General features: G+C 42.7%; 1 protein-coding gene across 4 annotated transcripts in view; it reads left to right on the top strand.

Moving 5' to 3' along the window:
* WAPL (WAPL cohesin release factor) overlaps positions 1-21,732 on the top strand; it is a 533,375-nt gene that overhangs the window by 16,249 nt on the left and 495,394 nt on the right. The window lies entirely within an intron of this gene.

Genomic DNA, 21,732 nt, shown 5'->3' with positions numbered 1-21,732 from the left:
TCTCTAAGTGAACCTAATAGCAGGTAATGGACTTCTCCTCCAAGAACTTATCCAATCCTTTTTTAAACACAGCTATACTACCTGCACGAACCACATTCTCTGGCAACAAATTCCAGAGTTTAATTGTGCGTTGAGTAAAAAAGAACTTTCTCCGATTAGTTTTAAATGTGCCCCATGCTAACTTCATGGAGTGTCCCCTAGTCCTTCTACTATCTGAAAGAGTAAATAACCGATTCACATCTACCCGTTCTAGACCTCTCATGATTTTAAACACCTCTATCATATCCCCCCTCAGTCGTCTCTTCTCCAAGCTGAAAAGTCCTAATCTCTTTAGTCTTTCCTCATAGGGGAGTTGTTCCATTCCCCTTATCATTTTGGTAGCCCTTCTCTGTACCTTCTCCATCGCAATTATATCTTTTTTGAGATGCGGCGACCAGAATTGTACACAGTATTCAAGGTGCGGTCTCACCATGGAGCGATACAGAGGCATTATGACATTTTCCGTTTTATTCATCATTCCTTTTCTAATAATTCCCAACATTCTGTTTGCTTTTTTGACTGCCGCAGCACACTGAACCGACGATTTCAATGTGTTATCCACTATGACACCTAGATCTCTTTCTTGGGTTGTAGCACCTAATATGGAACCCAACATCGTGTAATTATAGCATGGGTTATTTTTCCCTATATGCATCACCTTGCACTTTTCCACATTAAATTTCATCTGCCATTTGGATGCCCAATTTTCCAGTCTCACAAGGTCTTCCTGCAATTTATCACAATCTGCTTGTGATTTAACTACTCTGCACAATTTTGTGTCATCTGCAAATTTGATTATCTCACTCGTCGTATTTCTTTCCAGATCATTTATAAATATATTGAACAGTAAGGGTCCCAATACAGATCCCTGAGGCACTCCACTGTCCACTCCCTTCCACTGAGAAAATTGCCCATTTAATCCTACTCTCTGTTTCCTGTCTTTTAGCCAGTTTGCAATCCACGAAAGGACATCGCCACCTATCCCATGACTTTTTACTTTTCCTAGAAGCCTCTCATGAGGAACTTTGTCAAACGCCTTCTGAAAATCCAAGTATACTATATCTACCGGTTCACCTTTATCCACATGTTTATTAACTCCTTCAAAAAAGTGAAGCAGATTTGTGAGGCAAGACTTGCCCTGGGTAAAGCCATGCTGACTTTGTTCCATTAAACCATGTCTTTCTATATGTTCTGTGATTTTGATGTTTAGAACACTTTCCACTATTTTTCCTGGCACTGAAGTCAGGCTAACCGGTCTGTAGTTTCCCGGATCGCCCCTGGAGCCCTTTTTAAATATTGGGGTTACATTTGCTATCCTCCAGTCTTCAGGTACAATGGATGATTTTAATGATAAGTTACAAATTTTTACTAATAGGTCTGAAATTTCATTTTTTAGTTCCTTCAGAACTCTGGGGTGTATACCATCCGGTCCAGGTGATTTACTACTCTTCAGTTTGTCAATCAGGCCTACCACATCTTCTAGGTTCACCGTGATTTGATTCAGTCCATCTGAATCATTACCCATGAAAACCTTCTCCATTACGGGTACCTCCCCAACATCCTCTTCAGTAAACACCGAAGCAAAGAAATCATTTAATCTTTCCGCGATGGCCTTATCTTCTCTAAGTGCCCCTTTAACCCCTCGATCATCTAACGGTCCAACTGACTCCCTCACAGGCTTTCTGCTTCGGATATATTTAAAAAAGTTTTTACTGTGAGTTTTTGCCTCTACAGCCAACTTCTTTTCAAATTCTCTCTTAGCCTGTCTTATCAATGTCTTACATTTAACTTGCCAATGTTTATGCTTTATCCTATTTTCTTCTGTTGGATCCTTCTTCCAATTTTTGAATGAAGATCTTTTGGCTAAAATAGCTTCTTTCACCTCCCCTTTTAACCATGCCGGTAATCGTTTTGCCTTCTTTCCACCTTTCTTAATGTGTGGAATACATCTGGACTGTGCTTCTAGAATGGTATTTTTTAACAATGACCACGCCTCTTGGACATTTTTTACTTTTGTAGCTGCTCCTTTCAGTTTTTTTCTAACAATTTTTCTCATTTTATCAAAGTTTCCCTTTTGAAAGTTTAGCACGAGAGCTTTGGATTTGCACACTGTTCCTTTTCCAGTCATTAAATCAAATCTGATCATATTATGATCACTATTGCCAAGCGGCCCCACCACCGTTACCTCTCTCACCAAGTCCTGTGCTCCACTGAGAATTAGATCTAAAATTGCTCCCTCTCTCGTCGGTTCCTGAACCATTTGCTCCATAAAGCTATCATTTATTCCATCCAGGAACGTTATCTCTCTAGCGTGACCCGATGATACATTTACCCAGTCTATATTGGGGTAATTGAAGTCTCCCATTATTACTGCACTACCAATTTGGTTGGCTTCCCTAATTTCTCTTAGCATTTCACTGTCCATCTCACCATCTTGACCAGGTGGACGGTAGTATACCCCTATCACTGTAGTCTTCCCTGATACACAAGGGATTTCTACCCATAAAGATTCAATTTTGTATTTAGTCTCATGCAGGATGTTTATCCTGTTGGACTCTATGCCATCCCGGACATAAAGCGCCACACCTCCTCCCGACTGCTCCTCTCTGTCATTGCGATATAATTTGTACCCCGGTATAGCACTGTCCCATTGGTTATCCTCTTTCCACCATGTCTCTGAGATGCCAATTAAGTCTATGTCATCATTTACATGCGCCGGATACAGACTGTTGTTGATATCTTCTGGGCTGTGGGCGCTGGGTTCATTGTCTTCGACCTTTGCACCGAGGATAGACCACACCGAGCATTGAGGGAAGCCTAAGAGGCATTGGCTCTAGTCCCCATTGATGCACCGGCTTTTGCTGTGATGCTGCCAAAGCAACACCCACGGCAGAGAACCCATCTTCTATCAGTGCAGAGGGTACGCGATAGTCTCATAACATAAGAAATTGCCATGCTGGGTCAGACCAAAGAATGGCATGGCTGTAGGTCTCTGGTGTCCGACCAGAGGTACAGGAACGATTCGCTGTTGTGCCGTGTACTGAAGAGAATCTCTTTGGAGATAGGGGGAGGGATGCTGTGGTCCAACCTCAGGACCACCATAAGACCCTCCAGCATCTCTCTGTCAGTATTCTGGATCCATACTTCTCATCCAGGAGGCCATCGAGACCGGAGCCAAGGAAGTCTTTCTATCGCTAGAGGAAGTACTATCCTCTGCCTCCTTACTCCTGTCAACACCATCAGGGCTCCTGCAGCCACCCCAGGTGGCAGAGAGCCCCCAAACACCAGCCAACTCCGCTGGCGGGGTTTTGACTGGGCCATAGGGAGTGTAAGCCAATTGCCTGTACTCAGGATGATGGACCCTCCGGTTGGGTTCAGACTGCTTTTTTTTTTTTTTTTGTGAACCAGTGGTCCAGTATAACCTCGGACCAGTGAGTTCTATCTATCATCTGCTAAGGGTATCAATATAATCTTTTGGGTGTCCAGCTAAATTGCCCTCAGTGCCTGTATTGGGGACCGGTAGCGTACCAGGAGGTACTACAAGCGGAGCTCTCCTCCCTCTTAACGGCCAGAGTAGTTGAGCCTGCACTACCAGGGCAAAGAGGGCTTCTACTGTAGGTACTTCCTGATTCCAAAGGGAACAGGACGACTCCGTCCCATCCTAGTCCTAAGGGCTTTGAACAAGTTTCTAAAAAGAGAAAAGTTCAAGAAGGTTTCCCAGGACACCTTGATCCTCTTTTTTGCAAAAAGGGGACTGGCTATGCTTCCTCGATCTAAAGGATGCATACTCATATCCAGATCTCTTTCCCCCCCCCCCCACCATCACAGGAAGTATCTCTTATTTTTGTTGTGGGAACACAGCACTTCCACTGCCGGGTGTTGCCATTTGGGCTTGCGTCTGCCCACGAGTCTTCACGAAATGCCTGGTCATGGTGGCGGCACACCTCCGCAGACTTCACGTGCATGTCTTTCTGTATCTGGATGACTGGCTGGTCAAGAGCATGTCTCGGACAGGAGCCGATGGGTCCATGAACTTGACCATTCGGGTGTTGGAATCACCAGGGTTCGTTCTTAATTACCCAAAGTCCCATCTCAGCCTATCACCTCAGTTGGACTTCATAGGAGCCCTGCTAGACATGGCGCAGGCAAGGCCTTTCTGCTTCGCCAGAGGTCTGTCACCATGGTTTTGCTTGCGGCAGAAATTCAACAGAGCCAGCAGGTGTCAGCCTGGCACATGTTGAGGCTGTTTGGCCATATGGCCGCAACTGTCCATATTACTCCCTTGGCATGATAATACTCGCCTAGCTTCTTCTAGAGTCTTAACTGTTAGTGTTGGTTACAAATAAGGGATTCTGCAGTATCTAATCTTATATATACTAACGTCAGTAACGAGTATTTTGTCTTTTTATTTGCTCTGAATTGTTCCTACTTACTCTCCAGAGCAGTGATGATAGCGACAGTTAAATTCGTTACTGTGGAACTGTCATAAGGGTGAAGTCACATCTTTGCAACAGTCATTTTGTTTTTCTCCGCCTTCAATTTTTTTTCTTGTCATTTTTGTGGATATTTCTTTGCAGTTCTTCAAAACAAACTTCTTGATACATTAACAGCCAGTGCTGATATTGCCAGTTTCTGGAGGTTGGCACCCGGAACTCAGCTTAATGTGTCTTGCCGTGTTTACTTCATCACGTGACCACCAAATTTTTAGTACGCCAGGAGATACATGAGGATCATAACAATCCACATATTCCAGAAATACACATGTGCAGTTACGTCTAATATTTTTTTTATTTTGAATCCGATCACAACCAAATTTTTAGGAGATGGCAGACGAGGAGTCGGACATTAGTATCTTTCAGGATCTGCATGTGCGCTTATTGTAGAAGGTAGGCTCAATTTGTTCCGTATGAAATTTCTTGTTTCTAGCTAATATAAAAATTCATTTGGTTCATGCCTTTTTACAGGAAATCCATACTCAATGCGTGTTACAGGATGTCTGCATTCAAAACAATATGTAATAAAAGTACAATGCACAAGTACAAATATAATAATTAATACATCATAATTCCAAATATAATACAGCATAGAACACAAGATGTATCCTAAATAAATGTGACCTAAATCCCTCTTCCTTCCCACTCTAGTTAGGGAGGAGAAAGCAAAAGCTCAACTAAAAATAAGTGAATAACAAGAGAGTAGCTAGACTTAGAACCAAGTAGGCTGCGAGCTAGGAAAGCTAGGGTTCAAATACTACTTTTTGCTCCTTGCAACCTTCGGCAAGTTGCTTTACTCTCCATTGCTTCAGGTGAGAACGTAGGGCCTGGTTTACTGCGGCTTTTCTCCCATTCTGCATCTATGGGAAAAATACTTTGTAATTGAGGCCTTTAGATTGTGAACCCTTTGGGGATAGGGAAATATCTACAGTACCAGAATGCAATCTGCTTTGAAGTGCCTGAAAGGCAGAATATAGATAAATCCCATTCTTGCTAGTTGCTTGCGAAGTTGCTCCCAATTCAGCAACCCCTCTCTCGCAATAGGGGATACCTAAATGACACTCCATAATGTCAGGAGGGAGGGGTGGGTCCATACACTTTGGTAACTCCAGGGCCATTATGGACTGGATAAGAGCTAGGCCGTGGAGCCTTCGTAGCTGAACTTTCATATATTTTCTTGTAAATAGGATAATTTTTAAAAAGATTTTTCAATTTTTTTTTTTTCATTTTAAATAGATAATTGCTGAGGGGAAAGAAATTGGTGGGAATAAAACTTTTTGTATTGCATTTATTCTAATTTTTTTGTGGTGTATGTTGCTTCATTTTACTTATCCAAACCTTTGGGGGTGGGGAGGGGGCGGAGTTCTCAGTTTAGCTGGTTTTTTTTTTTTTAATTTTTATTTATAGAGTATTCACATTTGATTTTTAAACAGTTAATGTTTTTCTTTTCTTTACATTTTTATCATCGTGGCAATTAAAATAGTCCATGTACCTATCTCTCTGGCAGCATTTTGCACATCTGAGATATTGGGAAACTATGCATAAGTAGACAACTGCCATCAAATAGCAATAGGAGAAATTCACTGGCCTAAAACAATGTAGCTGGTGCACATAAAATGGTGTGTGTTCTTTAATGGGAAAATAAAAATGGAAATATTTCTCATTATCTCAAAAATAGGTAATTTGTGTATAGGATCTTAAGTGTGTTTTAGGAAATCCAGTAGGTAAGAAACCAACAATGTTCCCGGCAAGGAACAAAGAAAAAAGTGGCATAACTGATGCATGATAAATCATATATACAAATGATATGAAAATATACAGTATAACAAAACAACGTAAAGGTACATAATATAAAAATTTGCTGTCATTTATTAAAATTGTATGCTAAAGCTTGAGTTTCCGTGTATAGTAAAAAAATATGATTAGAATTTTGTATTTGAATTAAATGTGATTTAACTTGTCTGATTTGTTTAACTAGTTTTCTTATGAATGGTTTATTTTTTACTGATGGAAGAAAAGATCTAATCAATGAAATCTGGTTTACTACAATGTAGTGTTTTGGTCTTTTCTAAGAAGGCCAAGAACAAGTATGAATGGGTGTAACAGGTTAATTGGAACAGAGATCGTCCTTGGAAAATAGTGCTTGAGCAGTGCACGCCAAATATAATTTTATTGTTTTGGAAAGCATCAGGAAAATCCTCCTGGGTAATTAACATAAACAGAGGTAATTTAGATTCTTGTAAGCAGTTATCAGACATTAATCATCAGCCCTAAACAAAACCCAGCTGCTAGAAAGTACTGTTATGATAGTTAGGTTAGTCTATAATTTGTTTTGTAGAAACTTGCACAGGGATCTACTGAAATCCCACAGAGCAATACAAAGATTCCTCAAATACTTCATGGAATAGCAAATGTTTACCTGATGTTTCTCTGGGGTTTGAGCCCAAAATAAATGCATTGCATGTAAGTATATATTCTAATATGGAGGCTGACATTTTAAGATAGAGGGCTTACATGTGCAATATTTATGTAGCTAATAAAACAAGCTTATTGATATTTGTGCATGAGGGTACAAGAGGTATTTTTGATAGGATCAGATAATTTACCAAGGGTTTGGCAGACAAGCAGATAGAAGTGGCCCCCCAGCGCAAATGTGCGTTTGCCACTGATAACAGGCACCCGAGGCAACCAGTTGGAAAGCCTCTCCACCACGGGACACTTACTGGGTTGGTGGGTGAGGGCGATAGGGGAGCATGGGGAAGCAACTATGGCGGTGAGTGTGTGTTAGCCATGGGGGCGGTTGGCTCCTTCTGCCGGCGACGTCCAGGTGCTGCAATGATGCTTTGTTCTCTGATTGGCCAGAGGACATTGTGTGATGAGGGGGAGGCTGGTGGGAGGCTTAAAGTCCTGCCCATTTGCTAGGTAAGAGGGGTTTTGTTAGCAGTGTTAGTAGAGAGGGTGCCTACCAAATGGTGTCTTGTGCCACTGTCCACAGACGATCGAATAGTGGGGAGATCCCAGTAAGTTTTGCTGTGTGGCAGCTTACAACTAGCCTTTCCTGGATGTTGACATCAAGCAAGTATCGCGGGGATGCAAGACTTTGGAGAGATCTGCTAGGGTGGAGGTTTAAGGCATATGGTGGTGGGCTCCTACCCTGCAAGGGACAAAGACAGGCTAACAGGATTTGGCATCCGGTTAGAGCTCATTGTTAGGGCATCTAATAAATGACTGTGGTCATTACATCCATTCCTGAGTGTTATAGCTATTTGTTATATTTATTCATGTTTAGTGGGAGACGGGGAGAGAGGGCGGTCTCAGCTATCCCAGTTAATTGGAGTATCAGGCTGCTCTATTTAATCTTACCTGTAGGTTGGAAGTTGGGATAACTATAGCAGAGTGTCTTTGAATAAAGTGCAGGATGTGAAGTTAATTAACTTTGCACAGAAATTACCAAAGAAATGTTGAGAAACTTGAGAGATGTTTCTGGTAAGATTTGATGAAATTGGCTTTTTTTTGCAGCAGCACTCTAAGGTGTGTAAATTAAGTATTACAATTATTTAACATGAATCATTTAGAGCTGCTCCTTATTCTCTGCTGCTTCCTTTTTGTTAGCTGATCATAACTTTTCAGATGTCTAGTGGTGCTGTTCTAGCACGGATATATATGAGATTAATTGGTTTTTTGTTACATATTTTGAGTAACAGAATACAGCGTCAATGTGATTGGCCAGATTTTTGCATGTGACCCGGAAGTGTCATTTTTGTAAAAAAAAAAAAAAAAAAATTGGGGCTGTAAAATGGTTGGAGGATTTTTAAGTTCTATTAACTGAAGTGGTTTGACTTGGAATGCCAATTTGTAACAGTTTATTTTTGAAAGTTGAAATTTTTTATGTTTTCTATATTGAAAGTGATATGATTCAGAACTTTGGCTCAGAACTTTGGCTCATTTAGCCAGTCCCAGAATCCTCAGCTGGCTGATTCACACTGACACTGCTGAAATTGTGAACTTCTGACCACCTCAGACTCAAGAATGTGGAAGATCTGGGAAACTTGTAGGCTCTGCAAAGCCTATAATTAAAGGCCAGGTGGGCATCAATGGCAATATTTAAATCATAATACAAGGAAGCTTGGTTCTCACAGAAACCAAAATACAAGCTTGTGTCTCACAGATTCCTATCTCAACTAATAGGAGCCAGGTGAACTGAAGATTCCCGAGGTTACAGCTTTAATTAAAGGTCTGGCACCAGCAACAGAATTCAGGCCTACTATCTATTCAGAACACAGACTTACTATCTATTTACAAAACACAGAAGATCAAAAGGAGATCAGAAGAAACAAAGTGCATCAAAGCCATGTTGATAAAGGAACTTTTATGGTGGGAGGAGATTGTTTTCAGGATAGACAAGTTTAGTTGGTGACACTCTCAAACTGGTGAATGATCCTTTTACAAGCATTTTCTATGTATGGGTTAAACTATAAAATAACAGCGTGTACTAGAGATTACAAGACACAGCGTTGCTATGCCCATCTTGAAGGATAGCTCCTGTTCTTCCAAAGATATGAAATATTAAAAATTATATTTGTTCTAAATTCTTTGTTTGAAAAAGTACTGACAAGCACCTAAAGTACAGAATATGTACAAAAGAGGATTGATAAGTGCTGGGGATTTTAAAATAACTTCTGGTATGAGTTTGCAGATCATTTGTTTGAATACTGGTTTTACCATTGTATATGAAAACCATGTTGAAATAGTTCGGGAATTTGTACCGTATTTATATCCTGAGGATTATTGTATATTGGTGTCTTAGGGTCACTTCAGTGTTTTAAATAATAAGTTTCTGACTTTAGGTAAATAGAAATACGATATATTTATATATTTTACTTTCAAAAAACAAGCATAGGCCACTAGCAGTGTCTCAAGGAGAAAGACAGCAAACAAAAGAACAAGAAGTAAAAAAAAAGTTCAGAATTCAACATAAGGCATCTCAACATGACCACACATTATCTGGTCTTTAGGTAGCCACCTACAGGATCTCTTAAGTTCCTTTACCCGCTCTTATGTACCTTTTAACCTTTCCACCTTTCCCATCAGGACTTCTAATTCCATCATAACCCCTAAAGCTGTATACCAGTCTAGTATGGATGGAGCCTGACTCTTTCTTCCAGTTAGAAAAAATTACCCTCCTACTAACTAAACAAAGCTTCATAATGAGTTTGACATCTGTCCTCCCCAACATCTGGAACATATAAATACACACATCCATGGATCTTGTGGGAGTAGCACAGACAGACTCTCCTATGGCTTGTTATATAAAGAATGTGATAGATGTCCCTTTGCCCCCTCAGTTTCTCCAGTTAGAGGTCCTCCAATTTGTTGAAGACCTGAAGGAGATAGTGGCTGCTCCCATCCATGACATTTTTAAGGATCTCCTCCTTTGGATGTGGGAAAACCCGATATCCATCGCCCTGGTAAATAGGAAGGCGGATGCCACCTATTTGGTGCAACAGGCCTTGGGCTTCGAGAGACTCCACCTCCCCCACCAGTCTCTGGTAGTGGAGTCTGCTCTTAAACAGGCCAAGCATTCTCGCACCCATGCCTCAGCCCTGCTGAGGCGAGAGCCTAGGGAGCTTCAATGCCTTGGGCAGGAAGACTTTTCAGGGTTCCATGCTCATCGCCTGGATAGTCTCCTTCCAGTTACACTTGACTCAGTACAATCAGAACTTATGGAAGCAGGTCCAAGAAATTCAGAACGTATCCTGAAGCAGGAGTCTTTGTCTGCTATTATGCAACAAGGTTTTGAAGCAGGAAAACATGAGGTGAGATCCATCTACAATGTCTTGGAGACCACTGCCAGGGTGGCCGCCATGGGCATTGGTTCTTGTAGGATGGCCTGCTACCGACCTAAGGCCAGAGGACCAGGAGAAATTTGCTGACCTCCCCTGTAAAGAAGAAAATCTCTTTGGAAACAAGGTCAGGGATGCAGTAGCCCAGTTGAAGGATCACCATGAAACCCTTCAACAACTTTCTGCTAGTTCTTCGGACCCATTGTTCTTCACACAGAAACCTTCCCGACCCAGTTCTAGGAGGCCTTTCTATAGGCAGTGGAAATATTATCCCCCTGTCCCTCGGTCTCGCACGCCCCGCACTGCTTTCAGGTGCGGCTGCCCTCAACAGAGAACACCCAGGCCCTAACAGACTCCGGTGATGGGGTTTTGACTGGAGGTGAGGGAGCATGAGTCAGCACTTCGTACCCCTGCCACCCGATCCCCCAGTGGGGGGCAGACTTCTCTGCTTTTCCCATCGTTGGTTGATCATGATCTTGGACCAATGTTCGTCAGAGATATCGACTGAACTTCATTGAAATCCTGGAGGACTCTCCCCATGTCCATCCTGGGGTTCATCCACCCAACAAGAGATTACTTATTTATTTGTTTTAACATTTTTATATACCGATTGCCGTTTACACATCGTACTGGTTTACAGATAACATATAGAAGGCCACTGAAAGAGGGCACATCCTTTACATAGAACGCATATCTGAAGCAAATAACAAGCTTAATGAAACTTAGGAGAATGATTAAAATTAAGTAGTATAACGTAAATAGAGGGTAAGAAGAGTGGTGGATAATATAGAAAATCTAAAATATACAATATATATATTGTAACATATTTACGCAGTAGATATTTGAAAGTAAGATCAGATTGGATAAAGTACTGGGAGAGTGATAAAATAGAATTGATAGGGTTTGAACAGAGAGAAGGGGGGCTGGGAGGAGGGGGGAGTAGCGAGGGGGAAAAATATAAGAAGGAGGGGGAGGTTAAAGCAAAAGGGGAGGTGAGAAGGGGTCTTAGAGGGCAGGACATATTATGATTCATTCAGATTAGGGACGAAGGTAGGAGGGGAGCTTTATGGCATAAACAGAAGTATTGAGGGAAGAAAAACTGTGGTTCGAGATTGTTTAGGTGAAGGCCTGTTGGAACAGCCAAATTTTTAGTTTTTTTTTTTTTTTTTTTTTTAAATTTGGGTGTGAAGGTTTCTGTGCATAGGTCGTGAGGCATGGAGTTCCAAAGGGTTGGGCCAGCTAGTGAGAAGGCTCTTTTAGTGGTGGAGATGAATTTTGTGGATTTGTGGGAGGGGAGGTGTAGCGTACCTTGGTGGATGGTACGTATTGGTCTATCGGAGGTGTAGAGTATGGGGGGGGGGGGGGGGGTTTAAGCCAGTGAGTGTTTTCATTTACTAAAGATTTGTGAATGAGGGATAGGGTTTTGTACTGTATTCCAGAGTTGATTGGTAGCCAGTGGAGGTCTTTCAGTGGGGGTGTGATGTGTTCTCACTTGCGGGTATTAGTGAGGATCCGGGCAGTGGCATTCTGCAAAAGCTGTAGGGGTTTAATGGTGGTGGAGGGGAGGCCAAGGAAGAGAGCGTTATAATAGTCTATTTTAGAGAAGATGATAGACTGAAGCACTGAGCGGAAATCGGAGAGGTGTAGAAGAGGTCTGAGTTTAATTGTGTGTAGTTTAAAGTAGCAGTCTTTAAGGATAGATTTGATAAATGGTTTTAGAGTAAGTTGGTTGTCGATGATTCCTAGGTTTCACGTGTGGGGAAAATGCAATGGGGGGAGCAGAGGAGGGGTTGGTAGAGGGAGTGTGGTTGGCGGAGATAATGAGAAGTTCATTTTTTTGTGGGTTAAGAGGGAGGTGCATGTCGGTAAGAAGTTGATTGATAGAAGTGAGGCATGAGTCCCAAGATTGCAGGGCTTTCTGTGGAGAGTCTGTGAAGGGGATAAGAATTTGAACATCATCTGCGTAGATGAAGTGTAAGATACCCAGATTTGAAAGGAGATTGGCTAGGGGAATCATGTAAATGTTAAACAAAGTGGAGGAAAGTGAGGAGCCTTGGGGGACACCACGGTCTAGGCCAATGGGGTCAGATTCGTAGTTGCCTAGGAAGACCATGTAGTGACGATTTGTAAGTATGATTGTATCCAGGAAAGTGCAGTTCCCGTGATGCCAATATTGATGAGGAGATTTATTTGGATGTTATGACTAACGGTATTGAAAGCGGCTGAGATGTCTAGCATGGCCAGAAGATAGGATTTGCCTCTGTCAGTCCCTTTGAGAGTGTCGGTTAGAGAAAGGAGCAGGGTTTCTGTACTTCAGTGTTTTCGAAAACCAAATTGTGATAGGGAGAGGATTTTGTGTTGGTTGAGATACTCGGTCAGGAATGAGTTGACCAGTCTTTCTAAAATCTTGGAAAGAAATGGAAGGTTCGAGATGGGCCTGAAATTTGAGAGGATGGAGGGATCTAGGTTCGTTTTTTTGAGTATAGGTTTAACTATAGATTGTTTCAGGATCGTTGGAACAGTACCTTGTTCCAAAGAGCAGTTTAGTATGTTGGAGAGGGGTTTGGCGATAACCTTAGGGATGGAGAGGAGGAGTTTGGAGGGTATGGTTTCAGAAGGGTGTGAGGAGGGTTTCATCTTTTTTAGGATGTTTTCTATTTCTAGGGAGGATGTGGCTTCAAAAGATGAAAGTAGGACTGAGGGTTTAGTGAGGTAAAATTTAGTATTCTCAGAGTTCTGGGGGAATTGGGCAGTGAGGGAGGTGATTTTGTTTTGAAAGAAAAGGGCAAGGTCGTTGCATTGTTTTTCGATCCAGCGTTTTGTGGATGAGAGGGGATTTGGTGAGGTTGGTGACAATGGCGAAAAGAGCCTTCGCATTGTATTGGAGATTTAATTTTTTGGGCATAATAGTTTCGTTTAGTTTGTTGAATGGAATTACTGTAGTTGTGCATGTGTTGATGATAGGAAGTTTTTGCAGCTGGAGTGGGGTGTTTACGCCATTGTCTTTCTGAGTTCCTGAGGAGGTTCTTCTGAGACTTGAGATCTGGGGAATACCATGGTTTTTTGTTGGATTGGGCAGGGTTGATGGTTTATGAGGCAGATTTAGTTGGCAATGTTGAGAGTGACGTTAAACCAGGAAGAGATGGCTTTGTCAGCTGTCGAGAGGTCGATTTCATTGGGGATGTTGGAGCATGCTGTGATGAGGTCGTCTGTCGGGCAGGTTTTGCGATATTTGAAGGTGTGTGATTGTGGTGGGGGGGAGCGTGCAGTTTGTTTTAATGAGAGGGTCATTTTTACAATGGAATGGTCAGACCAGGGCATGGGGTGGCAGGTAGGGGAGTCTAGGAAATGGAGGTCGGAGTTGGTGAAAATGAGGTCGAGGGTATGGCCTGCCTTGTGTGTAGGAGAATGTATAATCTGGGTGAAACCCATGGCATCGAGGGAGGAGATGAAGGCTTCGCAGGCTGTGGATTGAGGGTGGGAGTCAACATGGAGGTTAAAGTCACCAAGAAGAATAGTGGGGAGGTCGGGGGTTAGGGAGTCAGCAAAGAATTTGTTTAAAGGCGAGGAATCGCTTTTTAGGAGTCATGGGGGGAGGGTATATGAGGCAGATCTGGAGGAATTTTGATTTAAAGAAGCCAACTTCATATCTTGATGGTATGTTGACCTTTTGGGAAATTAATTTCAAATCTTTTTTAATTGCAAGGAGTATGCCGCCTCTTTCTTTTTTCATGGAATAGAGAAGAAGTCATAGGTTTCTGTGGGCATCTGGTTAAGGAAAGAGATGTCAGTCTGCTTTAACCAAGTTTGTTATAGCACAGATGTCGGGTTTGGAGTTGATGAGGATGTCGTTAAGTAGGTGTGTGGTTTTTTTTTTTTTTCAAACGGGATTGGGCGTTGAATTAGGATAAGAGAAATTAAGGCGAGGCCCAGGAATTGGGTCGGGGGGAGGCCATGATTGGGATTAGCCTTCTGTGGAGGTGAGTAGTGGGGCTCAGGAAAGGTGAATTATGTATATGAGGGTGGTATTTTAGGGTAGGGATGGGACGAGGAGGGGTAGTAGATGGCATTTCAAGCCTCATCTCTGCCTTTCTCCCCAGCTGGACTTAATAGGAGCCAGACTGGGCACGGCCCAGGCAAAAGCGTTCTTGTTCTATCCTCGCTGGTAATCTTGGTGTGCAACGGTTGGTACGTGAATGCCTGCATACTGTTTCGCTTGCTGGACCACATGGCAGCCTCTGTCCATGTTACCCCACTAGCCTGTCTCTGCATGCGCAGAGCACAGTGGATGTTGCGGTCTCAATGGCAACAGGCATCCCAGGACCTTGAGGCCCGTGTCTCCATCTCGCAACCTCTGAGGACCTCTCTATCCAGGTGGGAGAGTCTGTCCAATCTGGAGTGGGTGTTTCCTTAAAGACTGCCCCACCTCAAATAGTGCTCACTGCCGATGCCTCTCCCCAGGGCTGGGGAGCCCATTTGGACAGCCTCCATACGCAGGGTCATTGGACCACTCAAGAAGCTGTGTGTCAGATAACTTCTTGGAGCTTTGGGAAATGCGTTACATGCTTTGGGCATTCCATGACCGCTTGTCTCACAAGACTGTCTTGATCTGTACGGACAATCAGGTCGCAATGTGGTACATCAACAAGCAAAGAGGCACAGGATCGCTCCTCCTTTACCAGGAGGCCTGTAGAGATCTGGTCCTGGGCTCTATCGCAAGGGATGTCCCTGCAGGCCACATACCTGCCCGGGACACTGAATGTGCTGGCGTACCGTCTAAGCTACTCTTTTTCACTCACACACGAGTGGTTTCTGAACCTGGAAGTGGCAGCCCGGATCTTCTGCCGGTGGGGAACTCCGGATGTGGACCTGTTCACCTCCCCGTTCAAATGCAAAGTGAGCAATTTTTGCTACTTATTCAGAACAGGTGGCCGTCCACCCACTGATGCCTTCACCTTTCATTGGGGCACTGGTCTCCTGTATGCGTACCCTCCTCTTCTGCTTCTCATGAAAACTCTATTGAATCTCCAGCAGGACCTGGGGACCACTGGCCCAGGCAGGTCTGGTTACCTCTCTTTCAGGATCTGTTGATCAGGGATCACATCTGCCTGGGGACTATGCTCAATCTAATAACACGGATCCAAGGCACCCTGCCCCATCCCAACCTCTTGGCGTTAGTCTTAATGGCTTGGATGTTGAGTGCCTAGTCCTTCAGCTGTTGGATCTCAGACAGTGCCGACCAGGTGCTGGTAGCTTCCAGGAAGCCTTAAACTAGGAAGTCCTACAAGTTGAAGTGGATAGTAGAAAGACTAGGGGGCACTCCATGAAGTTAGCATGGGGCACATTTAAAACTAATCGGAGAAAGTTCTTTTTTACTCAACGCACAATTAAACTCTGGAATTTGTTTGCCAGAGGATGTGGTTAGTGCAGTTAGTATGGCTGTGTTTTTAATAAAGGATTGGATAAGTTCTTGGAGGAGAAGTCCATTACCTGCTATTAATTAAGTTGACTTAGAAAATAGACACTGCTATTACTAGCAACGGTAACATGGAATAGACTTAGTTTTTGGGTACTTGCCAGGTTCTTATGGCCTGGATTGGCCACTGTTGGAAACAGGATGCTGGGCTTGATGGACCCCTGATCTGACCCAGTATGGCATGATCTTATGTTCTTAAGCAGAGCCAAAGTCAGAAACCAAAGAACTGAGGAGAATCCGGAAGCAGAGTGAGATCAGGAACAGCAACTAGGTACTCAGAGACTGAGAAACCTTGTTACTAAGCAATTTCCTCAGAGCAGACGCCGGCCTCAAGTAGTCGCCGGCATCTGACGTCAATAAAGGGGCGGGCTGAAGCTCCCTGTGGCTGGACCGTTAAGAAATCCCCACGCGCACGCCCTGGGAAGGGGCGGAGTTTAGCTTGAGACTCGGCGGCGTGTCCCTGCGGAGACACCTCGGTGAAGAGGCCCGGGAAGCGCCATGCCCCGTTGCGGCCCGCAGCAGGTAGCGACCGGGACCGCAACACATAGTATGTCGCACAACACAGGAACAAAAAGTAAAAATTGGAATAACTAATTTTTCTGTCACATATTTTACCCTACTTAATTACTGCTGATTTTTAGATATTTTTTAAGCAAAGTAATTTTAGGTAAAAACACTAATTATACAGTCTACTGCATCTCTTGCCTTGTCTTTACAGGGGTTGCCATGTTAGTCCACTTAAATATGTAGGAATAAAGGTTAACGAGTTGGTGATGACCATTTTCTTTTAAATAAAGACAATTTAGAAGTAAAACTAAATGACATAGATTACACAAACTGCTGCTCTGCTACCTCAACATGGTTACAAACAACCAGAACCTTAGCCAACAAAATAAACCCAACTAAATTGATCAACATCAAAGACCCCCAAAGAAACTAACCCTTGGTACAATGAAAAGATAAAAGAAGTCAAAAGAAACCTGAGAAAAAAAGAAAAAGTATGGAAGATAGATAAAACAGAAAACCTGACAAAACACAGACAACTTCTCGCCCACTATAAACAAGTAATCCTCAACGCAAAAAAGCAATATTACAGTATGAAAATTGAAAAATTCGCAAATAACCCCAGAACTTTATTCACCATAGTTAAAAAACCTCACAAATGACAAAAATGAATCTTCCCCAAACCTACCAGCAAATAGATGTAATGAAATAGCTAATTTTTTCAAGGACAAAATTATGAACCTAAAAACAAAGATTCCAAAATCATCAACACAAACAATCAAAATGCAAAAAAGAGATGTTAAACAATGGACAACTTTTACTGAAATTTCAGAACCAGAAGTAGAGTCAACACTAAAAAAGCTAAATCCAGCCCCACATAAGCAAGACACAATACCAACCATAGACTTAAAAAAAATTAGCCTCCACAGTCTCTCCAACTCTAACCAATATCATTAATCTATCCTTAACAGAAGGAACCATGCCAGATACGCTTAAAGGAGCAATAGTAAAACCAATTTTAAAGAAAAAAAACAGTGATCCCCTTGTTCTTAGCAACTATAGGCCAGTATCTAACCTACCCCTTCTAGCAAAACTAATAGAAAAAACTGTACAGAACCAATTAGCAGAACACTTAGAAACCAACAACATCCTATACCCGTTACAACACTGTTTTCGAAAAAACTACAGCACTGAAACTCTCCTGCTGGCACTAACAGACAACATCATGAGAGGGTTTGACAGCGGTAAACATTTTATACTGGTAATGCTAGACCTATCAGCTGCATTCGATACAGTAAACCATAGAATACTGCTAAACAGACTAGAAGAAATAGGACTAAGCAACAATACAATTAAGTGGTTCAAATCATACCTAAATAACAGATACTTCCAAGTACAGATCAAAGATACAATATCAAATAGAACTACAAACAGGAGTCCCACAAGGGTCGGCCCTATCCGCCACACTATTTAACATATACATGATGCCACTATGCCACCTATTAGCTGGACTGGGCATAACACATTACATATACGCTGATGATATTCAATTAATCCTTCCCATCGACAACACAATAGAAGAAACCCTGGACCTAGCCAACATGTATCTAGATTTTATCAAACGGCTTCTCAACCAAATGGAGTTAGTTATTAACATAGAGAAAACAGAATTCCTTCATCTAGAAAGAAAAAATCTAAAAATCATCCAAAATCCTATTACACTCAAAAACAACCAAAAGATTGAACAAGCTGAAAAAGTACGCAACCTAGGAGTGATGATTGACACTGAACTGAATATGAAACATATATCCTTTAAAATAAGAGAAGGTTGCAACAAACTTATGACTCTTAGGAGATTAAAACCCATGCTAACCACAAACAACTTCCATTCAGTGCTACAAGCATTAATCTTTGCAAGCACTGACTATTGTAATACCCTACTCCTAGGCTTACCATACACAACAATTAGACCACTCCAGATACTGCAAAACACAGCAGCAAGAATTCTGACTGGAAAAAATAGAAGGGACCATATCACTGATACCCTAATTGAACTACACTGGCTACCCATTGAACAGAGAATACAATACAAATCACTATGTACCATACATAAATTAATCCATGTCGAAAAAACTGAATGGCTAAACACTGCACTGAAATTACACGTCCCCAACAGGAACCTGAGATCCGCAAACAAGGCATTACTAACGATTCCCTCCGTTAAAACTGCAAGACTAACTCAAGTAAGGGATAGAGCCCTATCATTAGCAGGGCCTACATTATGGAACACCATGCCATCAGAAATCAGACTGCAAAAAGACATCAAACTATTCAAAAAGAGCCTAAAAACATGGCTATTTAAACAAGCATACCACAAAGAGAAGGGAGAGTAGAATCCAAAGAATTGCAGAAAGCGATGAGTATGTGCCCTGACACAACACCCCTACTCATTACGAGTGTGTTTTACTTTTTACTTTTAAGCAGTAACAGATAATATGTAGATTATTAATAATTTGGAACCGACCTGATAAACCTAAACACACAACCTCACCTAGCATCTTATAGCTATTATGAAACTTTGTACCGTCCCTTACAGGCACCTGTCTAGATGTTAAACTAAAGCTTCATTTTTTTAGTGCCTTATTGTTAACCGTTGTGACGGCTTCTAGCTTAACGACAGTATAGAAAAGAGTCTAAATAAATAAATAATAATAAATAATGTTTGTGGCTGTTTTCATGAGTTATGCACCCCTTAACTTGTTCCCCCCCTCTTTTTTTTTTTTTTTTTTTTTTTTTTTGCAAGTTGTCTTAAGAGAATCCCAGTCTCTCTTAAATCTCTGTAAAGTTTATCCACTGAATAAGTGAATCCCATGGAAGTTACTCTTTGTACTGCTCAGCTCTTGAAGCTCTTCTTCCTCTCTTCCCATTTGTCATCAGTTCATCTCCTGCATTAAAACTGGTTGGTTGTTTCTGAAGGTGAAGATGCCCTACTTTTGTGCTCTGCAAATGGTGTTTGTCTTCTGTGAGAAATTAGCTGTTTTGAGTTGGGGAGGGGGGGAAGCTCACTGGGCCAATAGTTCTGGTGATGGTTCCATCCATTTTTGCTCAGGATGACAACTGAACATGAAAGGCTGACTGACTGCTTCCCTGCTACTGTAGAAGCATTTTTACATTTTCTTATATATTGAACTCTGTTCCACAGGATCCAGCTCTTCTCTGTCCCCAGTGATGGGTTTTTGTCTCCTGCCATCCCTAGGCAGCATGAATGGTGGTTGCCATGCAGTTTCTGCCACTGCTCCTTCACTTTCCTTGTCAACATCTGGTTTTCTGAAGCCATGGCCCCCACAGATTCAAGTGCCACCCCCTATCCCAGAGCTTTGATGCTGCACTACTGTTATCCCAGGACAAGCAGGATGCTAGTCCTCACATATGGGTGACGTCACTGACGGAGCCCTATTGCTGGAAAAACTTCTGTCAAAGTTTCTAGAAACTTTTGACTGGCACTGTGAGACCACTGAGCATGCCCAGCATGCCATGATATTCTCTGCCACAGGGGTCTCACTCTAGTCTTCGTTTTTCCACGCTGCTGTAAGCATCGGGGAGATAGGAGCCCTGTGAGTTTATTCACAATTCTGACTGAAAAGTCAATTATTTTTCACATTCTCACCCATTCGGGATCTCACTCTCCCTTTTGTCACCGGACTGTGACAAATTGATAGCGGTTTTTACATTGTACAAACAAAATTTTTTCTCACAGAATTTTCATCGACGGCTGTCGATACAGACATGGCTTCAGGGTTCAAAAAATGCCTGATTTGTAATCGAACCATGTCAGTTACAAACCCACATCTAGAATGTGTAGTCTGTCTAGGCGAAAACTCGATATCTCCTCATGTCTACAATGTCAGGAGATTACTCCGAAGGGTAGAAAACTTAGGCAAGAAAAGATGGCACATCTTTTCCAACTTCAACTCCTTCCATCGCCTTCCACTTCAACTAAATCATCTCTAACAGGAGTTACAAAGAAACTCCTTCTCAAAAAACGACGATTGGAAGGATCCGTAGATGCGGCATCGTCAGCCCCGTCGACGTCATCGACAAGGTCAGTCACAAAACCGCCGCCTAAACACAAACATCGACATCGTCGAGCCTCGGCGTCACCGTTGCTCCCCCCCCCCCGGGTGAACCAAGCACAAAGCGGCATAAAGATCGGATCTACCGCTGCCACCCGCACCTACTCCGGTACCGCCTTTGTAGTCGCCGCTATCGACGCCTCCATCGGTGCCGATACTTCCACCTACTACGCAAGGCTTAACCACACTTATCAGGAAAGCAGTGATGGAAGCCTTGAAAACGCAACTTCCGGCGACTACGCCAATGCTGGTAATGATGCCGGCGAGTGTGCCAATGCCGGTGACGTCTTCCACACTCATGTCGCCGATGCCGGTAGCAGATACCGATGACAATTTCGATGCCAGTGAGATCACCCACAGTATTCTCGATGCCGGAGAAAACCTCTATGCCAGCGACATAGATTCCATCGATGACTATTCCTACATCGATGTTCTCTTTTTTTTTTACAAACATCGATGTCGATGACTTCATCGACTCCACAGCCGATACCCATTTACACTACGGCACCGACCCTACAATACAGTACAAAGGCATCGGTATCTGCCAAGAAGGCATCGACTAAACAAAAATCTTCGATGCCAAAACACCCACCAACAGCGCCACATCTTCCTGAGACTTCAGGTTCTGCAGAAGCAGCGCTGCATACTATCCTGACTAAGCGATACCAGGATTTATTAGCTTCCTTGCCATCTGATCCTAGAGAAGAGGATCTAGAAGACACTCCACTTGAAGACTCTTTACCAGGACCTTCTGGTCTTCCTCCTCCTAGGACTGCTACACATCATCAAACTCAGGAGTATGACACTTGGTCTGACACCGCCTCAGATACATCTTCAGAAGCCTTTGTCTGACCCATCACCACCACATGCCAGGAAACAGTCTCCTCCAGAGGACTTCACTTTTACCACCTTTGTAAAGGAGATGGCGGACTCCATCCCCTTTAAATTGCAAGCAGAACAGGACACCAGGCAACAGACTTTGGAGGTTCTTCAATTTGTCGACCCTCCAAAGCAAATTGTTGCAATTCCTATACATGAGGTTCTTTTGCAACTACAACACCGTCTCTGGGAACATCCCTGTTCTGTCCCAGCAGTAAATAAGTGCATGGATAGTACTTACCTTGTACAAGCCACGCCTGGATATCAGAAACCACAACTTCCCCACCACTCAGTGGTCGTGGAATCGGCGTAGAAAAGGTCTAAAAGAACAAGGGTCCACTCATCAAATCCCCCAGGTAAAGACC

Source organism: Rhinatrema bivittatum, chromosome 7 (genome assembly GCF_901001135.1).
Source record: "Rhinatrema bivittatum chromosome 7, aRhiBiv1.1, whole genome shotgun sequence".
NCBI lineage: Eukaryota > Metazoa > Chordata > Amphibia > Gymnophiona > Rhinatrematidae > Rhinatrema > Rhinatrema bivittatum.
This window is presented reverse-complemented; position numbering and strand designations above follow the sequence as displayed.